The following is a 20599-nucleotide window of genomic DNA, read 5'->3' as shown; positions in this document are numbered from 1 at the left end:
GCGAGCCGCGTGTCGTATGCGTGGGCAAATGACAGTTGCCGTTGAGGTCGATTTTCGATTTTCGCTTTTCGTTGAAGTGGCGGCGTTGTCACTATGTTGGCGGGTTGCCTTGCTGTTTTGGGTTTCACTTTTGAGGTGTTCGTTGTTCACACCTCGGGCAGTTGTTGAATGTCCGAAACCACTCGCAAGCCACCGTCGCCACCGTCATGCTGTGAAATTTGATTGCAAAAGAAAGAAAAAATGCATATTCGATTTCACGGTAACATTTAAAAAGTAGGAGATTATCAATTTGGCCTAAATGTTGAATTATTATTTTACTAGAGCAAAATTTATGCAATCAATATTTTAACTTAAAGAGGTCTCATTGACGTGTCAGTGTATGTATTTTCATTACAAAGCGTTTGGACTTGAAAGGTTAACTAACAACAGAAATTCCATAAACAGAAACGGCGAATGTGCTAACGGAATACGCTACTTCCTTAAAATTGCCGAATAGTGCTAGTGCTTTTCAGGCATAAGTCTTTGCGATTCTGCTGGCATGAAAAAAGCTTAGAAAAATAGTTGGAACGTAGGAGCGAGAAAGATATTATCATTTTTTAGATAGTCAAACCGCGATCAAGTTTCTAACGACACAATGGGGCGAATCCAAACTAATTAACTCCTGTAAGGAGGAGATCGAATATCTTAGGTTTGCAGGTAACATTTTTCTGATATCGATTCCAGGACGTAGGAACATAGAGGGAAATGAAATTGCTTGTCAGCTTGCGAGGAAGGGGACTGGATTGGTCTCAGAAGTCTCTCATTCGGTCATCGGTATCAATCTGACTGTTTTTAAAGGGAAATCGCAGAACTTACTTCTCAAGAAAGTACAAAAAAGATGGAATTCCTTTTCTTCATGTGCTATTTTGAAATCCATTTGGCCCCAATACGATATACGAAAGACTCAGAAAGTCCCGGGTACTGCACGCCATTTAATTGTCAAGCTCGTAGCTGTGTTTACCGGCCATTGGACGACCAGTTAGGAAAACCATTTAATCCCAATTGCAGAAGCTGTGGGTACTTTTCTGAGAAGGAGATTATTGAGCACTTTCTAGGTTTGGCAGCTAACCGATTAAGGTCGCTTTCTTCGACGGCCTTGGGCAGTGTGCCAACCTAAATCCAATCAAAACGGCACTTTAGTGCTACTTGAGGAGTGTCAGAGTGGCACTTCAACCATTTCAACTACTTACCTACCTACGCTACTTTAGAGGGGTCTTCGAAATTTGTGGTCGTTAAAGATAGACAACGTAGTGGACATCTAACGAGTACGACAATACCAGAAATCAAGTTGTCTTGTTTATGAAGATCCAAGTTTGACTGAACGTGAAATTGCTGATACCATAGGGTAGGGGTATCCTAAGGGTATGTAAAGTTAATTTGCAGAAAAAAAAATGTGATACCTCAGTTATAAACGAAGGCAAATTATTCAAATTTTCTTCAAATAATGAATCCAAAAAAATAAATACGACGCAAACAACATTTAGATAACATGGGAGATGCCACAAAGTGCGATAATTTGTTTCTGCATTACATTTATGTATTTAATTATTTTTTTGGTATAAGAACACAAGTTCTGTACGGACTATTTACAATGCAAAGTAGAGTAACTATCGATTAAGATTTAAATGTCAAGAAAAGAGAATGTAAAGAATTTGAAAATCGGAGATGACAAATTTAGTTGGATAGAGCCCGAGATTAAATTACATAAATTCACTTAAGGCTCGAAGAAGAGGAGTATTGCGTGAATACTCCGTTTTACACTTAACCGATAGAAAGCTAAACAACTATTAAGATTGCGTTGTGGTATATTGAAAAGAGCTCTTTCCAAGGGAAAGTTCCAAGGGAAAGAAATAGTCAATACTACCTTTGATGATGTTATAATCAAATGAAATCGAGAAGACTGATCTTTTCCCTACCGACGACTTAATGTTAATCAAAAGCAAATGAGACTGGTTTGCAAAAAATGGCTCAACAAAGTTCAATGAAAGTAGAGCATATTTAAGAAAAATTGTTTGGACGCGTTCAATTCAGCTTGTGCAGACTTTATGACTTGATCGCAAAATGAAAGTAGCGTGTTTCCATTGGAATAGGAAAGCCCTATATAAACATTTAAAAGTATGTACAAGGGCCGGTGAACTTGGAACGATTTCGCCTCACCATCATCGTGTCACTAAAAACTAAACTTAAAATCTATAATATCAGCGTAAATCGAGCCTCCTATATGGTTCTGAGGACTGCGAGGTGTCTGACCACATAAGTCGATATCTTGAAACGTTTCTCAACAAATACCTCAGAATTATATGCTGTATCTTTTGGCCGAGAACAATCTCTAATGTGGGCTTTCTTCCTCTTACTAAAAGCTTCCCAATTAATTCCGCGCTCAAAAGACGCAAATGGAATGTGATTAGACACACTCTCCGTAGAGAAGACGATAATGTTGCTAAAATGGCATTTCAATGGAGTCCGCAAAGAAGTCGACGCGTCGTGGTCGCCCACGTCAAACTTGGAGGCGCACAAGATCCCACGAGAGTCCTTCCACCACCATCTGGAACCAAATCGGCTAACACAAATTGTTGAAGAACATTTGTTTCCACCCCATGTTCCGACTAGAACCTATAAAATATACATTAAGATACATATAGTTTTGTTTTTTTCAATAGAGAATGCCATCTAAATGCATAATTTATTAAGGAGTAACGAAACAAAAAAAAATCATCATTGTTGGCGTGACGGTCCGGGTTGAGCGTTAGCTTCCTTTAATATCTTATGCCAATAATCTCGATCCTTCACTCGATCCACTGAAGACACAAAAGTTTGATGTAGTCGGCGATATGGAAGTCGTTTAGCTCAGCCAGGCATTTGTCGTTGTAAAGTAGGCGATAGTTGACGTGATCTATCTGCTCCGGTCAAAGGTTGCGCTTTTCCTTCATTTTTCTAACGCATCTCCCACGTTTCAGAAGCATAAGTAACGCAAGACTAAATATTGTTTTACTGAGTCTTAGCTTTGTTCGCTTAGAAAGAAACAAGGAATCTAGAGGCTTGTAAAATGAAAAGAAGACCACGTTCACCGTCTGGAGCCTCACATCAACTTCTTGAGCGGATATTGAGTCCACAGATATGATAGATGACAGATATTTGAACGACGTCACTCACTCAAAAGTGCAACTGCTGATCAATGTGACAGACTTACCAGCTAGGAGTCGTTTTAAACCTTCCCAAATGTCTTGTTTTTTTCGTCTGTCAAACAATGAACTGAATATTGTTGATATTCAGTTCATAGTTTTCTACGTTTCATACAACAATGCATTTTTGTCGCTCTTAAAAATGTCGAATTTCGTGCCTTCAAACTACGATTTGCGGACATCGAAAAACCACTTGTGAAATGCTGCTCTCCCGGTTGTAAAGGAAGTATTTTTTGCATCGAATCGTTACGGATGATGAATAATGGGTGTATTTCTCCAATCCCAAGCATAAACGATCGTATGGTCCGCCCGGCCACAAGCCAAAAACAACGGTCAAACGAAATCGCTTCGGTCGCAAGGAAATGCTATGTGTTTTCTGGGATCAGCGTGGTATGATTTGGGATGAGCTATTAAAACCAAGTGAAACAGTTGACGGTGCACGCTACCAACGACAATTGGCCGATTTGAACAGCGCTCGTTATACACCGAAAGCGCCCAGAATATGCCGATCGGCGTCACAAAATAATTTTTCTTGATGACAATGCACCGCCACATCGAACAAGAGCGACCCGGGAATTGGTGGAGACGTACGATTGGAAACCGCTGGTGCATGCGGCTTACTCAACAGACTTGGCGCCTTCCGATTATCATTTGTTTGCAGCGATGGGCCACGCACTTTCCGAACAGAGCTTCTATTCTCACGAAGAAGCCAAAAAGTGGCTCCATGATTGGTTTGCGACCAAAGACGGCCAATTTTTTTGGCGCGCCATCCACAAATTGCCTGAGAGATGGGAAAAATGTGTCGCTAGCGATGGCTATTATTTTGAAGATTGAATTTGTAACCATTTTTTGTTAATAAACGTTTGAAATTGAAAAAAAAGTCTCATTTCAAAAAAAGCATTCATTTGGAATTTTTTTGGTGCACAAAAATTTAGTTTTTCATTCGTTTATGTGGAGGTTTAAGCTTCTATCTGCGCTCCTTTTCAAAGATCCTGTCCCCCCGCATATTAGATCGATGTCTTCCGCGAAAGCTGGAATTTACGATGTGTTTACTATTATAGTGCCATTCAGGCTTATAATTGAAATATTGTAATATGTAAATTGTTGTTGTTGTCATCAAAGACAATGGTCGGTTAGTAAGGGAGCAAATTGAGAAGAAGAGGTGAGAATATAAGTAAGAGAGGTAAGGAGAGAATGAGTAAGGAAGTGTTGCTGGTAGTGGGACCTTGGGTAGGTGACTATGTGCTTTCGAATAAGTGACTTTGAATTACTTTTTGATGTTTAAAGCGTGCCGAGAACTAACACACCATAGTTCCAGGGCATCAATGTCATTTTCAAGCTCAAGTGCGTCATTCTGGTTGGAAAATACTTTTAAATATTCAGCATGGAGCGATAAATTCGCGAAACGAAAGGACCTATTCACGTGAAATTCTTTATAAGACTGATAAATATATTTGCATAATAACTGCGCATTCAGCAGTGGGTTCCATTTTTTTGTTGCGAATGGCTTTTTTACTTATTGATTTACTGCTATTTGTCGCGTGTACAAATTTGTCAGATTTGATTTAATTGCAAGGTTGATTTGTTGATTTCCAAACACACTCGCGCACATTTGCGTATGTGTGCATACACAGTCACATATGCACAAAGCTTGTTAATAATTTTTACAAAATTTGTCTTACTAACCTGACGTGTGGGTAGCTTCATCAATTCACATGATTTACGATTCGAATTCTGAATTATAACTTACACTTTGCATAAATTTATGGAGCAAACATAAATTTTGCATTAAATTTTCGTTTTCAATGTTTCCTCTCTATCGTTTGGTTTACATTTTATTTGCATATTTCACCAGCCACTGGCCAATAAAACGATTAAACGACAGACATAACAAATTACCTGGCTGCAATTAACTGAAATAAATACTAGTAAACGAAATGTTGCAATAAAGTGTCATATTAATTGCGATTCTTTAGAATTTATGATTGCTTATGATTAATAATAGCTTGGAAGCAAGGTGAGGGAGGTGTGGGCGGGTGTAGGTGGCATTGGTGGCATAAAAAGGAAATCAATGATAAACTTCACGGAAACACAATACTTAGTTGATTTATTGTGGACACAGGAATTAATCGCATGCAACATAATGCCGCAAGTAAGCCAGTAGTTCGGGTAGTGTAACTCAATTAAATGTTCTTTAGTGGGTGCCACATACCACTTGCAACCCTCTGGCCGAAAATTTTAAGCATAAATGAACAGATTTATACCTTCTGCTCAAACATGAACGAGACGTTATCAATAAAACGGTCCGCGGATGACATATGGCAAAAATAAATTTTTTGTTTTTTGGTAGGACTGTTATAAGCTTACATGGCAAATTTCAGCGTAATATGTAACATAGTTTGTTTTCTGTGCTACTGTAAACAAGTCAAGCTCGAGTGTGTTCTTCGAATTCTCTTTTATGACTTCAATTGTCTCAAAATGTTTTCCACGGAGCGGCAACTTGAGCTTGGGAAACAGGAAAAAGTCACATGGAGCCATATCAGGCGAATACGGTGCTTGCGGAACGATATTAACATTATTTTTGTTCAAATAATCGCGAACAAGACGTGATGTGTGAGCTGGTGCATTATCGTGATGCAAGAACCATGACTTGTTGTCCCACAATTCCTTCCTTTTAAGACGAATGTTCTCACGCAAACGCTTTAAAACGTCTAAATAATATTCAGCGTTAACCGATTTTGCGATTCGTGCGATTTTCAAGCACAAGTTCCTTTACTTTTCCGATGTTTTCGTCGTTTACTGATGTTGCTGGACGACGTTCATGAGGCAAGTTTTCAACCGATGTACGGCCCTCTTTGAACGATTTGTACCACTGGAAAACACGTGTACGGGATAGAGCAGAGTCCCCATAGGTTGTCTGCAACATTTTTAAGGCGTTTGAAGCCGAAATTTTGTTGGAATAACAAAATTTCAAACAAATTCTTTGTTCAATTTGAATCAATCAATTTGAAAGGAAATACGAGCTAACCAACTGGTATAAAGAAACAAAGAGTTGTACACCATAAAAAGAATACATCAAAATTGAAAAAAAAAATTGCTTTATAAATAAGAATATAACAGCCTTCAACAAACATTTTACATATAATTTAAAAAAAAAATCATCTCTTTTAAATTCAACTTTTAGAAGGAATTTTATATATAAGGACTGGAAATTGTGAAAAATCTTTCAGCCTCGTTTAAGGGGTTAGGGTAGTCAGAGGCAGGAAAAAATGATGATTTTCAATAATTTTTTTTTGTTAGTCAATTGCTTTATTTTGAAAAAAAGTAGCATTAATACATCATGTTTCGACTTGACTTTAGCAAAATTTCAAAAAAAAAGATTAATAATTGTAAAATTTATCACTGTTTGTGAGGAGCCCGTTTCTCCAGAAGTCCTTTGCGGTGAACACCACAAGTCATTAGAAATTCATTTAAAATCAGTCGGACAAGAGAAATTAGTTTTATTATTAATAGATAATCTCGTGCCCGATCGAAGCTTTTTTTTGCAAAATTAACAAAATGGCGGCCTCATGAAATATTTTTCAGATTTTCGAGAAAAAAACTGACAATTAATTGTTTAAAAAAATCGAAATTTTGAAAAAAAAAAATTTCGATCAGGCACGAGTTTTTTATGTTTTTCAAAAGCAGTATACATTTTATTGAAATCTACCAAGCGGTTTTTAAGTAACAGTGATCACCAGTTTAAAAAACATAGTTTTGAGAAAAACGCATTGAAAGTTTTGCGAACGGAGCGCTCCAGCGCCCTTTGTTATTGTTGAATAACTCGAAAAGTATTTGTCGGCTTCACTTCAAGCTTTCACAAAATATTTTCTAAATATTATATTTTAATAAAATGCAAAAAAAACTGGCATTTTTCGAAAATTCTGACTACCCCTAACCCCTTAAAGCACTCGCCTCATTTGAAATGGTGTCTTTTGGATGTTTCTTTCAGAGCGTGTAAAACGGAAACAAAAAAGATTTTTTTTCAGTATTTTGTTTTTGATCTATTGCTAAAAAATAAATTGTTTTTTGACCTTACGAAGTTTGTTCAAAAAGTTGTCAGCCTTCAAAAAATGGTCTACCAAAAAAAGGTACCTACATATGTCGCTGGCGACACGGATTCCGCGCCTCACAGGTGTATCAAATCAAAAAGGCAGAAATGGTTCTTGTTCAATATGAATGTCGTTATCGTGAGAACTACGATCTTAAAAAAAAATAAAACTTGACAAAATGGGGGATGTTCAGAGGTGAAGAACCATTTTTTGACATTTTTTACTTTAAAGGTCCGAAAAAAATACTAAACATGTTCGTCAATTCTGCGTCATTTAAATTTTATTTCATCAAAATCAATTCATTAGAACCGGCTATATCTGTGTCCATTGCCCATGTAAAAACCTGACAACTTTTTGAACGAACCTCGTATGGTCAATATTTTTTTTTAACCAGTGGATCAAAAATAAAATACTGAGTTTTATGCGTTCGCTATTTTCTAATAGTTTGCTCCGTTCTGTTCATTGTGTGCATTATTGAGTAAATAATATAACTGATTTGCTATCCGTGCAAATTACTGCTTTTGGTAAAGAGTTTTCAGTGAAGGTAATACCATTAAGGATCGCTGCAGCTTCGATTGTATAAACGGAGGTATATCTAGGGAGGAGACCGGTCGTTATTGTTTCAATGGCGCTAGTGTGATTTTTACTATATTTCGCTAAGTTTAATATAAAATTAGCCTCTTTCATCAACCAGGGCGAAAACAGTACATTTTGGCGAAGTGAAGCGGAAGTGTACTAATCTCTCTCGCGTAATCGATGCACAATGCATTCGTCGATTTGCGACGTAGAGTCTAACTTCGTAGGAGCTCGCATACCACTGCTTCATATAAAGCGCTGTTGTAGCTTAGGCATAAGTTGCTTCTTGAATCTCTCTTCCATTGTGCGGACGCCGGCATCCGTCAGTATACATTTTGTTAAAAACAGGACCTGCAGCGCGTAAAGGTCAAAATAAAATTTTCCATCACTCAAAATCAGATTTTTTATTTATTAAAAAAGTACTTCGAAAACAAAATTGGATGATTAATATTGCGCCACCTTGCATGTACTAGAGCTCCAGATAACCTGCTTAAGCTGCTCTATACTCGCTCGAAAACCGTTGATTGTTCGAAATTTTCGAGCTTTGTCTACAAAATGTCTACATTATTTGTGAGGATTTCTTTTGTTTTCTAACGAGATCTGCTCAGTGTATAAACATCGTGTAAAATCTGAAAAAGCAGTGCTACAAGACAGTTAAAATATACAAAAGCATTGTCCGAGCTACTAGAAAAAGTTTGTTGTATTCGAACTCCCGCTACAAAGTTTTCGAGCAATGAGCATCGAACAGGTGTACGGGCACTCGTTACTAATTTGCCGGGCTATTCGAAAATAAGCGAACAAAATCGCGAGCTCTAGTTAGTACATTTTCTTATGTATGTATGTAGATGTAGAGATGTATATGTATGCATGTATGTATGTAGTTTCTCACAAGCGATCTGCTTTTCTCATCGTTTAGAAATCCGCCTGTCCGCCTGCCGCCACATCATTTCAATTCTTGCAGTGGCAATTCGATACGATTTTGCGTAAGTATTTGAGCTTAATTTGCAACTAACCGTCAGTTGCGGCAACGCCACCACCGCCACCAAACAACAACAATATCACTGATCATACATATGTATGTTAACAGGCTGCTACAAGCAATGTGGCAGCTCTCAAATGGACAACCATACATAATTCATGAACTGTGGCAGCAACCGCTCCGCTGCTTTGTCCGTCTAGATGTTGTGGCTGAACCAGCTTCGAGACTTCGCGCAGCAACTCCAAGGAAATATGAGCATTTGCAACAAATTCAAAGCATCCATCCCTCTGCTCCCCCGCAAGCATCATTTGAAATGCTGTAAACCCAGTTTTTTTTGCAGCCATCTCCGTTGCTACTATTGCCGCAACCAAAGCTGCTGCGTGGAATGTTGCATGTTGTGCTGTTATAAATTTAATGAAATGGTATCAACAACAACAATCACATCCACCTCCGTTGTATTTCCTGTTTGCCGTGTCGTGTTGTGTTTCATTCATAAAATTTGTTGCTGCCGCAAACAGTAGCAAAAGCACACATACACTCACACATATAAATATTTACGAATATACAAGTATACAACGGCAACCGTGCAGCAAATCAATCGTTCAATTGTTGCATGTGCTGCATAATTTCGACAAAACCATATTGAAGAAGTGAGTAGCAACAACAACAGCATAGCGCTAGCAGTAGCACTGGGTTGCAGCAAAAAAGTAACAAAAAATGCAGTAAACTGTTGAAGTTGAAGCAACAAAACGGCGATTATATGAGCACTCACACATTTGCGCTGTGGCAACAACGAGTTTCGCATCAACTACCTGTCGCCCGTTCGTCGGAATGTCATTCGGTCTGTCTGTTCACTTGCTCGCCTGTCCGCCCGTTTTCATGTCAGCAAGTCAGCGGCTTTTCCATTCACCAGCCATTTGGAAATTACACTAAAAAAAAATAAATATGTGGCTTGCGGTAATAGTAAACGAACACTGATTTCGAAGTCAGAAACCCATAATTTGATTTCGAAGCTCAGCGTCTTTGTCAATTAAAAACGGAAGAGGTGGTGAAATATAGAGCTTTTGCTGTTTGATATGGCATGTTCCGACCTAGGGACGATCCATTTAGTTGTGTGTGCTGGAATCGAGAACTTCTCTAAAAATACATTAAGTGTTCCGTTGGAAACTGTCGTCTGGCTTCTCATACAAAATTGCAATGAATCCCTACAATAAAATAACCGGGATTGTCTATACAATCCGACCTCCTCGCCACAGGTAATGGTAAACTTGTAAACGCATTTCTGATGCTCGAGTAAAGTAGGGAAGGGAATGGATCTAGACGCAAACGAGGACTAAGTATTTATAAGGGCCGTTTGAAAAGTAAAAAATAAAAAATACTTAATTGTTTTGGGTAAACCTTTTTTTATTTTTCGACATAGTCTGCACTTCGTCCAGTGCTGTTCTAGTTTGTTAAACCCTTCCGAATATTAGGATTTATCCAAGTCTGAAAAATAGCCATTAGTTTCTGCAGTCGCCTCCTCGTGTCAATAAAAACTTTTTCCTGCCAGCCAATTCTTCAAATTGGGAAATAAATAGTAGGCCGAGGGATCCACGGAAGCCAAGTCTGGAAAATAGGGGAACTTTGCGATCACAACAGCTAAGGCGTGAGCTGGTGAGCTGGCGCAATGGGAAAGGAAAATCACTCGAATTCCCCAATTCAAATGAATGCCAAACACAAGAAAATATACCAACCTGGTTGAAACCTGGTGTGTATCCTTCCAAGAGATGCTACTAACTGGATGTAACATCGATATGCGCTAGTAATGCCATCTCTCCAACTTTGCATGAACTTTTCAAACGATCCTCTGCTATTAAACGAGTGGTCAGCGCTGTGATGTCTCGACACTCCTCCCACGGCTGACAGTTATAACATTAAATAATTGAATACGAAATTTACTCGCGAAAATACTACCTCTCTTGCCAACAAGTGACTTAGGTCAGGAAGGTAGTTGAGGTATAAAGTTCTGTCTTGATGAATATATGGCGCAGAAGCATGGGAAAATGGTTTCTTTAAAATAAGCTAAGAAATATAGCAAAAAAATCATCTGAAGTAATCCAGGCATATTGGACATGTTCTTCAACTTTTCGGAAAATTCGTTCATTTATAGGTTTGAGAGTAGGCTTAAAAAAAAAAAATGTTATTCTAATTTTGAGATTTCTTCAATGTTTATTTAAAGACCTTTTTTGGTTTTTAAGTTTATAGGATAAAATGTACTTTTATTTATTTATTTATTTATTTATTTAAGTCTATGAATTACAATCCTTACAGACTATGATCCAAAATTTGCCTAGATTAAGCTACAAATATATTATATGTATTTAAAAACTATACTAGCTACTAACTAACTATAATATAGAATTCAAAAGATTTAAAAGTGCTGTTCTTGAAAGCGAGAAATCAAGAAGAACATCATTATGAACGGCATTTAATTCCCGTAAAGCACGAGTAATGGGAGCATTGCTGGCATACGTAGTTTTAAAGTTTCCCCCATAATAAGGGTAGAAGTTCCTAAGAGATCGCTGGGGAACATTAAATCGAATCCTTTCCAACAAGTAGGGACAATCAATTACTCCAGTAATAATATTATGAGTAAAAGACAGACACAGTATAGTCCTACGAATCTCTAAGGACTTGAGACTTATAAGCATGAGACGAGCAGAATATGATGGCATGGGATCAATAAAATTCAGGGATCGAAGGGCATATTTGAGAAATATTTTTTGCACACGTTCGATTCTATTAATAGCTTGCTGACTACAAGGTCTCCAAATAAAAGCAGCATATTCTAAATGGGATCTAACAAAAGATGTATACAGTAACTTAATGGTATAGGGATCAGAGAACTTAGTGGCGTTTCGTCTGATGAAGCCCAACATCGAAAAAGATTTAGAAGTAATATAATTTATATGGTTATTAAAAGAGAATTTGTTATCGAAGATGACGCCAAGATCCTTAAACTCACTAACACACTGCAGGATACATGCCGAGATCCTGTACTTAGTGCACAAAATATTAGATGTTTTAGAGTAAGATATTTGGAAGCACTTAGATAAGTTCAGCGAAAGTCGTGAATTCTGGCACCAGAAATAAAGCCTATTCATATCGGCTTGAAGTCTAATGGCATCCTCTTGCGTCTTGATCGCTGAGAAGATCTTAAGGTCATCAGCATAAAGCAAAAATTTAGCAAATGTGAAACAACTTTTGATGTCATTAATAAATAACACAAATAAAAGCGGTCCCAAGATACTTCCTTGCGGAACACCTGAGATGGCAGCAAAGGAGGTAGATGAAATACCATCGATTGTTACAACACAGCGTCTATTGCTCAAATAAGAGTTTATCCATTGCAGAAATGTAGAATGAAAGCCAAGACTAGCTAATTTTTTAGCTAAGATTCTATGAGAAACTTTGTCGAAGGCTTTCGAAAAGTCGGTGTAAATACAGTCGACCTGGAAGCCAGCGGAGAAAGAATCAATGCAGTATTCACTAAAAACGGCCAGATTAGATACTGTAGATCTGTTAGCAATAAACCCATGCTGATTAGGGCAAATTAAAGATTTAACGGCAAAACTCAGCTTTGCATAGACCGCATGCTCAAAAATTTTGGAGATAGTCGACAGCTTAGAGATAGGTCTATAATTTCTAACGTCATTTTTATTGCCACTCTTAAAGAAGGGCGTAATGAAAGAGAGTTTCCATGCGTCAATGAAACACCCCGACGATAAAGATTTGTTGAAAATAATTTTCAGGGGATAGACGAAGGCCGGACAGTTTTTTATCAAAACTGCTGAAAGTCCATCAGCATCAGTTTGAGAGGATGATTTCAATTTAGTTAAAGCATTACTAATATCCTCAGAAGAGATGCAAAGACCTCCAAAGTTCAGGGCATAATCTAAGTCAGAAGAAAAGTCGGATGGGCGATCAAGTTCGTCGTCAGCAAAATTAGATTTAAAAAATTCAGCAAACAAGTTTGCCGTTTCAGTTGGGGTTCGCGCTTGGCTATTATCGAAAAACATACCAGTGGGAACACTGGCACTGCTCCTTCTAGATTTTATGTATTTCCAGAAGATTTTGGGATTCGCTTTAATGTTTAACTCTATATTGGTAATATAGCTGTTATAGAGAGATTTATTTAAATCGTTGAAATCCTTTAACGCTTGCTTATATTTAACGAAGTACAAATGATTCTTCGTAGATTTAAACTTCTTGAAATAATTATTTTTAAGATTTTTAAGCTTTTTCAGAGACTTAGAATACAGGGCAATTTATAGGGCTTTTTCTTTCTGAGCGGAATGTTATCTAAGCAGAGTTTAGACAAAATGGACTTAAACGCAGAAAAACTACTAGATGTGTCAAGTTCAGCAAATAAATTATCCCAATTAATGTCAAGTAATAAGTCATTGAAATTGACAAAATCGCATAAAGAATAATTGAATGATTGCCTGACATCAGATGCAATAGTAGCAAAACTATAAAAGTCGATTTTGACAACTAAGGGTAAATGATGCTTACCTTTTGGAGTTATGGAATTCAAACATTCATTGATCTCGTAGTTTATGTTATCACTTACAAATATGAGGTCTAAGATTCTATTCAGAGAATTAACAAAATTATTAATTTGAAATAAATTAAGACTAAGAATATTATCAATAAGATATAATTCATGGTTTGCAGTTACATTATTTGGTATGAGAATAGAGTTAGAGGCACTAGCACACCAAAAGCAAAAGTGTTCTTAGAAATATTTTTAAATAATATTTTCACACAGAATTTTTGGGGGTGAATTTTTTGTATTCGGTGCGGAACTAAGTTCTCGCTATTTGTCAATAGATGCCGCCAGCAGTGTGTACTAGTCGATTCTAACATAACCTAAACGTCATAAACCGGCATTTGCGGGAAGTGTTTATTTTCCTCTTTCATTCAAAAAAAAATGACGGCTGAATCGCATCCAGAGCTACAAAAGTTTATGGAGATACTGGTTTAAGTGAAACAACGTGCCGAGATTGGTTCCGTCGCTTCAAAGACGGTGATTTTGACTGCTGAATGTTGACGACCGTCCGCGTGAAGGAAGGCCAAAAACCTTCGAAGACGCTGAATTGGAGGCTTTGCTCAATGAGGATCCGTGTCAAATGCAAGAACAGCTTGCTTTACTATTAGGAGTTTACCGCCAATCCATTTCCAAGCGATTGCATGCTTTGGGAATGATTCAGAAACAGAGGACTTGGGTTCCTTATGAGTTAAAACCAAAGGATGTTGAACGTCATTTTTTCGCCCGTGAACAACTGCTCCAACGGCAACAAAGGAAGGGGTTTCTTCATCGCATCGTGTAGGATGATGAAAAATTGGTTTCTTTACAGCAATCCAAAGAAAAGAAAGTCATGGGAACAGCCCGGTCATGCTTCTACGTCGTCGCCTCGGCCGAATATTCTCGCTGCGAAGGTTATGCTATGTATTTGGTGGGACCAAGTTGCTGTTATTTATTATGAACTGTTAAAACCAAGCGAAACCATTATCGGGATCGGTATCGACTTCAATTGATGCGATTAAGCCGAGCACTGCGCGAGAAGCAGCAGCAATACGCAGAGGGGCATGAAAATGTGATTCTAGAGCATGAAAATGCTCGGCGTCACGTTGCCGAACCCGTTAAAACCTACCTGGAAACACTGAAATGGGAAATCCTACTCCACCCGCCATATTCTCCAGATATTGCGCAGTCCGATTATCACCTGTTCCGATCGATGGCACATGGTCTAGCTGACCAGCAGTTCCATTCATGAAGACATCAAAAAATGGCTTGATCCGTAGATAGCCTCAAAAGATGAACAGTTTTACCGCGACGGTATACGAGATCTATCAGAAAGATGGGAAAAGGTAGTAGCCAATGATGGGCAACACTTTCAATGACTTACTTGTCACCATTTTTCAGAATAAAGTTGTATTATCATCAAAAAACAGCGAGAACTTAGTTGCGCATCTAATAATATTTTAAAAGTACACCCTCCCAGATTTTTTCCTATTTTTGGTCGTTAATAGCTGTGACTATGTTCTTTGAAGTTTCAGAGTGGGATTTACATAACTTTTGAGTCATCATCAGACTCACATAGGTACAGCGGATCAGTGAAAAATCAATGCAAAATATTGCTCTTGTGATAGGTTTTCCTGATATCGAGAAAATTTTAGATAGAATCATAAAGGGTTTGATTGAAGAGTAATGAGCCTTCTCGCGCGGAGCGTCTGCCAAGCGATCAACCGAATCGGCTGGCGGGGGAAAATGATCGTTGGACCTTCCCTTTCCACTAGAAAACAGTTCCAGTTCGCTGGCAACAGCGGTGCACTCAACATCGCTCCGCGCGTGAAAGCTGTTTTAAAAGTGTGTTAGGGTTTTGCAATGGCGAAATTGCAGCTGATCATCTTTTTCGACTCTCGAGGCATCGTCCACAGGAGTTTGTACCTCCAGGAAGCACTGTAAACGCGGCATTTTACAAAGAAGTGCTCCTTCGGCTGAAAAACCGCGTCGCCCGGGTTTGGCCCGACCTTGTCTACAATTGGACCCTTCATCGCGACAATGCGCCGGCGCACACCGCCTTCCTCTGCACCTCTGCATTGGCCAAGATGGGGGTTCCGGTGCTTCCCCACCCTCCCTACATCCCAGACCTGTCCCCCCGGACTTCTTCTTGTTCCCGCGTCTGAAAAGAAAGCTGAAGGGGAGGCGTTTCGACTCCATCGAGGCAATACAAAAAACTGTGACAGCCCAATTGAACGCGATTCCGGCGGATGAGTTTCAAAAATCTTTCCGGCAGTGGAAGGACCGCTACCAGCGGTGTATTGACGCTCAAGGGTCCTATTTTGAAGAATATTAGTTGTATAAGTCAAATGGTTTAATAAAACTGCTTAAAAAAAATAAGGATCATTACTTTTCAATCAAACCCTGTACATACATATCTTTTAAAAGGCGCGCTTAGATGTGGTGTAGAAGTTTTTTGAAATTTGTTCACCAACATTTGATTTGACGACTCATTCGGGTAATCATTTCCACCAAAAAATCACGAATTTTGCGATATTTTGTTTTTTAAAGATCAACCATTTTCATAGCAGGTTTTAATAATTTTAACGCTTTGTTCATTTTTTTTCAGTGTGCACCGCATTCACTTGCCTGACTTCGCCTCTTTCCATTCGCATGTCTTTCGCGCTCATCACCGCTTCCCCCACACCACTGCTCTCATTTTTAACGAATTTATTTGTGTCGCCATTTTTTGCCTTCAAATAATTTAATGTAATTTAAATGACATTACGAATGTCCTCGCATGTTGCAACCACACCGAGCAACGGCCAGACGAATACTTCAAATGCAGATAACAAACCGGCAACAGCATCATCACAACAGCAATAACAACAAAAAATCGCCTGATTGCCTTGGCGGCGACGCGTCGGTGGCAAATCTTCATGCGGGACTTTGTGTGATTTTGCGGCTGTTCGGCTGTGGCATTTGCAACGCACCTGTCCGGTGGGTGTATGTTGCACGTCCATTGCCATGGCGAAGTGCGGTGCGCATGCGTGCCGCGACAGTCCAGCGTTGTGTATTCGTCGCCGCCGTTGTGGTTTTTGCCTTCGCTTGGACTTCAACTTGTTGAGCGACATAGAGCAATCGCCATACAGCTTTGTTGTTGCTTGTTAGGGATCGGAGCAGTTTTTTTGTGCCTCGAATGCGTTGCATGCGAACGATTTGTTTTTGTGAGGATTTCGTTAAAGTGAGTTTTTTTTTCATTTTCATTTATGTTTTTTGCCTTCGTTTGTTCTTGTGGCACCGTTTAATGATGCCCGCTGTACTGTGTCTGCTGAGACAAAGGGAAATGCTAATTTGACTGTGGTATGTCGCTGTCGTAGCTTGGCTTCTGCGACATTTGCCTTACTCTTATTTACTTATTCCCGTTCCACTTACTTCACTTTCGGATTCGTTTCTTTAAATGTTTATATTTTAATCAGTTTGACAGTCGTCGTTGTCGCCGTCACTGCTGCCTTTATTTCAGCGATTTCTTGCCATGACTCAGATTAAATGTACCGACTTACAACCCAAGCCTCACTCAGCCGTCGTCTGTCGTTCAGTCGTTCAGTCGTTATGTCTCTTTGAATGGGCGACTGCCTGAACGCCGAGCTGAGTCTTGCAGCCTTTTGCGTTCGCTATGTCTCGTTGTGGCCCGCCAACATTCTCACCGCTACTCACTGCTAGCTGCCACTTGTTGCCTTTGCCTTCGTGTTGAACTTTTTTTGTTGCATATTGCAGCGCTTGTTGCGGCCACAAGTGGGCGTGTAAGGTGTTTTGCTGCTTTAATTGATAATTCAAATATGTTTCGCTTCATTAAAATACCAACGACGAAAAGTCAACATTTTTGCTATCGGTTATTTATGTCTATAGGCGAGTTCTTTGCTCCGTTGCACGCACATTTCGGTATTGTTTTTTCGTTGATGTTGTGCTGTTGTAGCAGCTAATAAGACGAAAATTTATATGACATCACTTTGCTTCTTCAACTTATTTGCTTCAGTAAAACAAAATATTCTGATATTAGTAATAAAAAGTTTGATGCGCCACAAGAGCTTGGAGGTACCTTAGGCTTATAGCCAATTAAAATACGATTTAAATCCGATTACATATATTAACGAAAATTAACACAATTGAAAGGTGTAGAAATTAATTTTAAGCGATTATGCACGGCGGTTTACTTAGTTGGCTTAGGCGAAGAGAGTTGGGGAGATATTGGCGGTTTCTAAATAAGACTTGGAGCTAAATCAATCAGGTATTCATAAAAGAGAAAATTATCTATGAATTTATTCCTTAGTTGAGTCGTTCAGAGAAAACAAACATGCACAGATAAACAAGAAATACAAGGTGGCACAAAATTAATCACGCTTTCCGGAGATTTTTAATATTTGCAAATAGCGTCGATACCGATAACAATGTCAGCCTTGAAATCCAACGTAGAATCTCTCTTGTCATCAAGGGCTACTTTGGACTAAGTAAGCAATTGAGTAGTAAAGTCCTCTGGCGACGAACAAAACTAACACTCTACAAGACTCTCATCATGCCCGTCCTAACGTATAGCGCAGAAGCTTGGCGATGACAACATCCGATGAAGCGACGCTTGGAGTGTTTGAGAGAAAAATCCTGCGTAAGATTTTTGGAGCTTTGCACGTTGGCAACGGCGAATATCGCATGCGATGGAACCATGAGTTTTACGACGACATAGACATAGCGCAGCGAATAAAGAACCAGCGGCTACGTGGCTGGGTCATGTCGTCCGAATGGATACAAACGCTCCGGCTCTGAAAGTATTCGATGCGGTACCAGCTGGTGGTAGCAGAGGAAGAGGAAGGCCTCCTCTGCGTTGGAAAGATCAGATGGAGAAGGACTTGGCTTCACTTGGTGTGTCGAATTGGCGCCAGTTAGCACGAGAAATAAACGATTGGCGTCAAACTCGGCCAAAATCACGTAAGCGGTTATTGCGCCAATTAAGCAGAAGAAGCGCCGTGCGTCGACCATATTTGACACTTGGGAACTAAACAGCTATACTATGCCAACAGACAGTGGAGCGCATAGAGTTCAAATTAAATATTTCTATCACTCTAATTAAATTTTTTTTATCAAGACAAAAAGGAATGCAAAAGCAAAATTGGATGATTAATTTTGCGCCGCCAAATATCTCGCGATGTAGGTACTTAAAGGAAAAAATTACTTAAAAAAAACACCCCATTAGGAACCACTTTTATATTTTTGGGCGGCTACAATCATGTGTAGAATCGAAAAGAGCGCGCCAGCTGTTTCTGTGCTGCGCTCGCTGGTGCCAATTGGAAATCTCAGGTCCTGTAGCACTTACTCCTTCGAACGTAGATGTGTTCCTCCTCTTCAACGTCTTCCGTTTTGGAGTACCGCGTCGTAACTTCGTCTTGCCGAAGCGTCTTCTTTCATAGGTATGACACAGCCAAGCCAACGTAGCCGCTGAATTTTTACACGCTTAACTATGCCTCTATATAGCTCATACAGCTCACTGTTCTACCGTATGCGGTACTGTTCACTAATGTGTAGGCGACCAAAGAATTCACATAGAATATTTCTCTCGAAGGCTCCCAAAACCTTGACTTCGTCCATGCTTCTGCGTCATATAGCAGGACGAGAATGATGAGCGTTTTGTAGAGTGTTAGTTGGGTCCTTGGAGAGAGAGAGCTAATTTTCTCAATTTCCTACTGAGTCCAAAGTAACACCTATTGGCAAGAGTTGTTCTCCATTTGAGCTCCAAGCTGACGTCAATTCGTATGTTAATGCTGATCCCAAAGCTGACAAATTCGGATTGTTGGTTGTCAACACTGACATATTGTCCAAGACATGAAGACTCCCTGTGTGTTGACAGCAGGTACTTTGTTTTGCCCCCATTCATCGCGAGACCCACATTGCTGGAGTATGTCGAGGATGCCGATAATGTCGATGCCATCAATATATGCTTGTACGAGTAGTACTCTCGTATAAGATAGTAGCAGTGCGGCTTAGCTTGGCAGTGCAAAAGACAAAGTCACAAGATAGGGAATCACTTTGTCTCAATTGATGCTTGGTACTGAACGGTTCGGAGATGTTAATACCGATTCTGATGGTGCTTGTGGTAATACGCAAAGTCAACTTATACAACCGTCTTAGTTTTGCAGGGATACCAAACTCAGATATAGCGGCATAGGGGTGATTTATATCCATAGTATCAAAGACGGAATTGAAATCGACGTAGATGTGGTGGGTTTCGAGTTGTTTTTCGTACGTCTTTTTCAGGATTTGGCGTATTGTAAAGATATGGATATGTTGGACTTACCAGGTTTGAAACTGCACTCATAAGGGGCAATCAGTTTGTTGACGATGGTGTTCATTCTCTCATACAACACGCTCGACAGGAACTTGTAAGCGATATTAAGCATATGCCGCAGTAGTTTGCGCAGATTGCAGGCTCACCCTTCTTATGTATTGGGCAAAGCACAATTAGGTTGCAGTTGCTTCGCTGCGATTAAAACTCAGCGGAAGTCCGTATGCTTCAGCGCTTTTGTTGTTTCTGAGACGCCTAATGCATGTTCCCACTCCATCTGGGTCGTTAATGGTACCACGATTCCACCGTCCGCGACTGGGGTATTAGTACCAACTTCCCCATCCACGTTGCTACATCCTCCATTAAGCAACTGGGAGAAGCGACTTCTTCATACCTAAAAGTGTCTAGGTCTTCCATCACCAGAGTGTTGTTTTCGTTTAAGCAGGAACTGAATCCGGTCTTAAAACCTTCGGCCTGGCATTTGACACTTTGGCACAATTTTCGGGTCATGTTCTTGTCACCTAACTTCTCAAATTCATCGAGCTTTCGCATTTCCACATTTCGTTTTTTGTGTCTAAAATATGTCTCTCTTCCGTCTTCAACTATCGATATGTCTCCGTCGTGGGCCGCGTTGTGGCTGACTGGATTGTGGCTTTATATGCTGCGTCTTTTGCTGCAGTTGCGTGGTAACACTCGGCATCGTACCAGGTGTTGCGCTTCTGTTGGCGTATTCCAAGCACCATTTTACCTGCGATACGCGTGCAGCGGGCGATTGTTGTCCATTTACGACGTTGAGTGGGTGAGTGCTCTGAATAAGCTAGAGTGGGAGTTGAGCTGCGATGTTCTTGGCAATCT

This window comes from Anastrepha ludens, chromosome 4 (genome assembly GCF_028408465.1).
Source record: "Anastrepha ludens isolate Willacy chromosome 4, idAnaLude1.1, whole genome shotgun sequence".
NCBI classification, from domain to species: Eukaryota; Metazoa; Arthropoda; class Insecta; order Diptera; family Tephritidae; genus Anastrepha; species Anastrepha ludens.
This window is presented reverse-complemented; position numbering follows the sequence as displayed.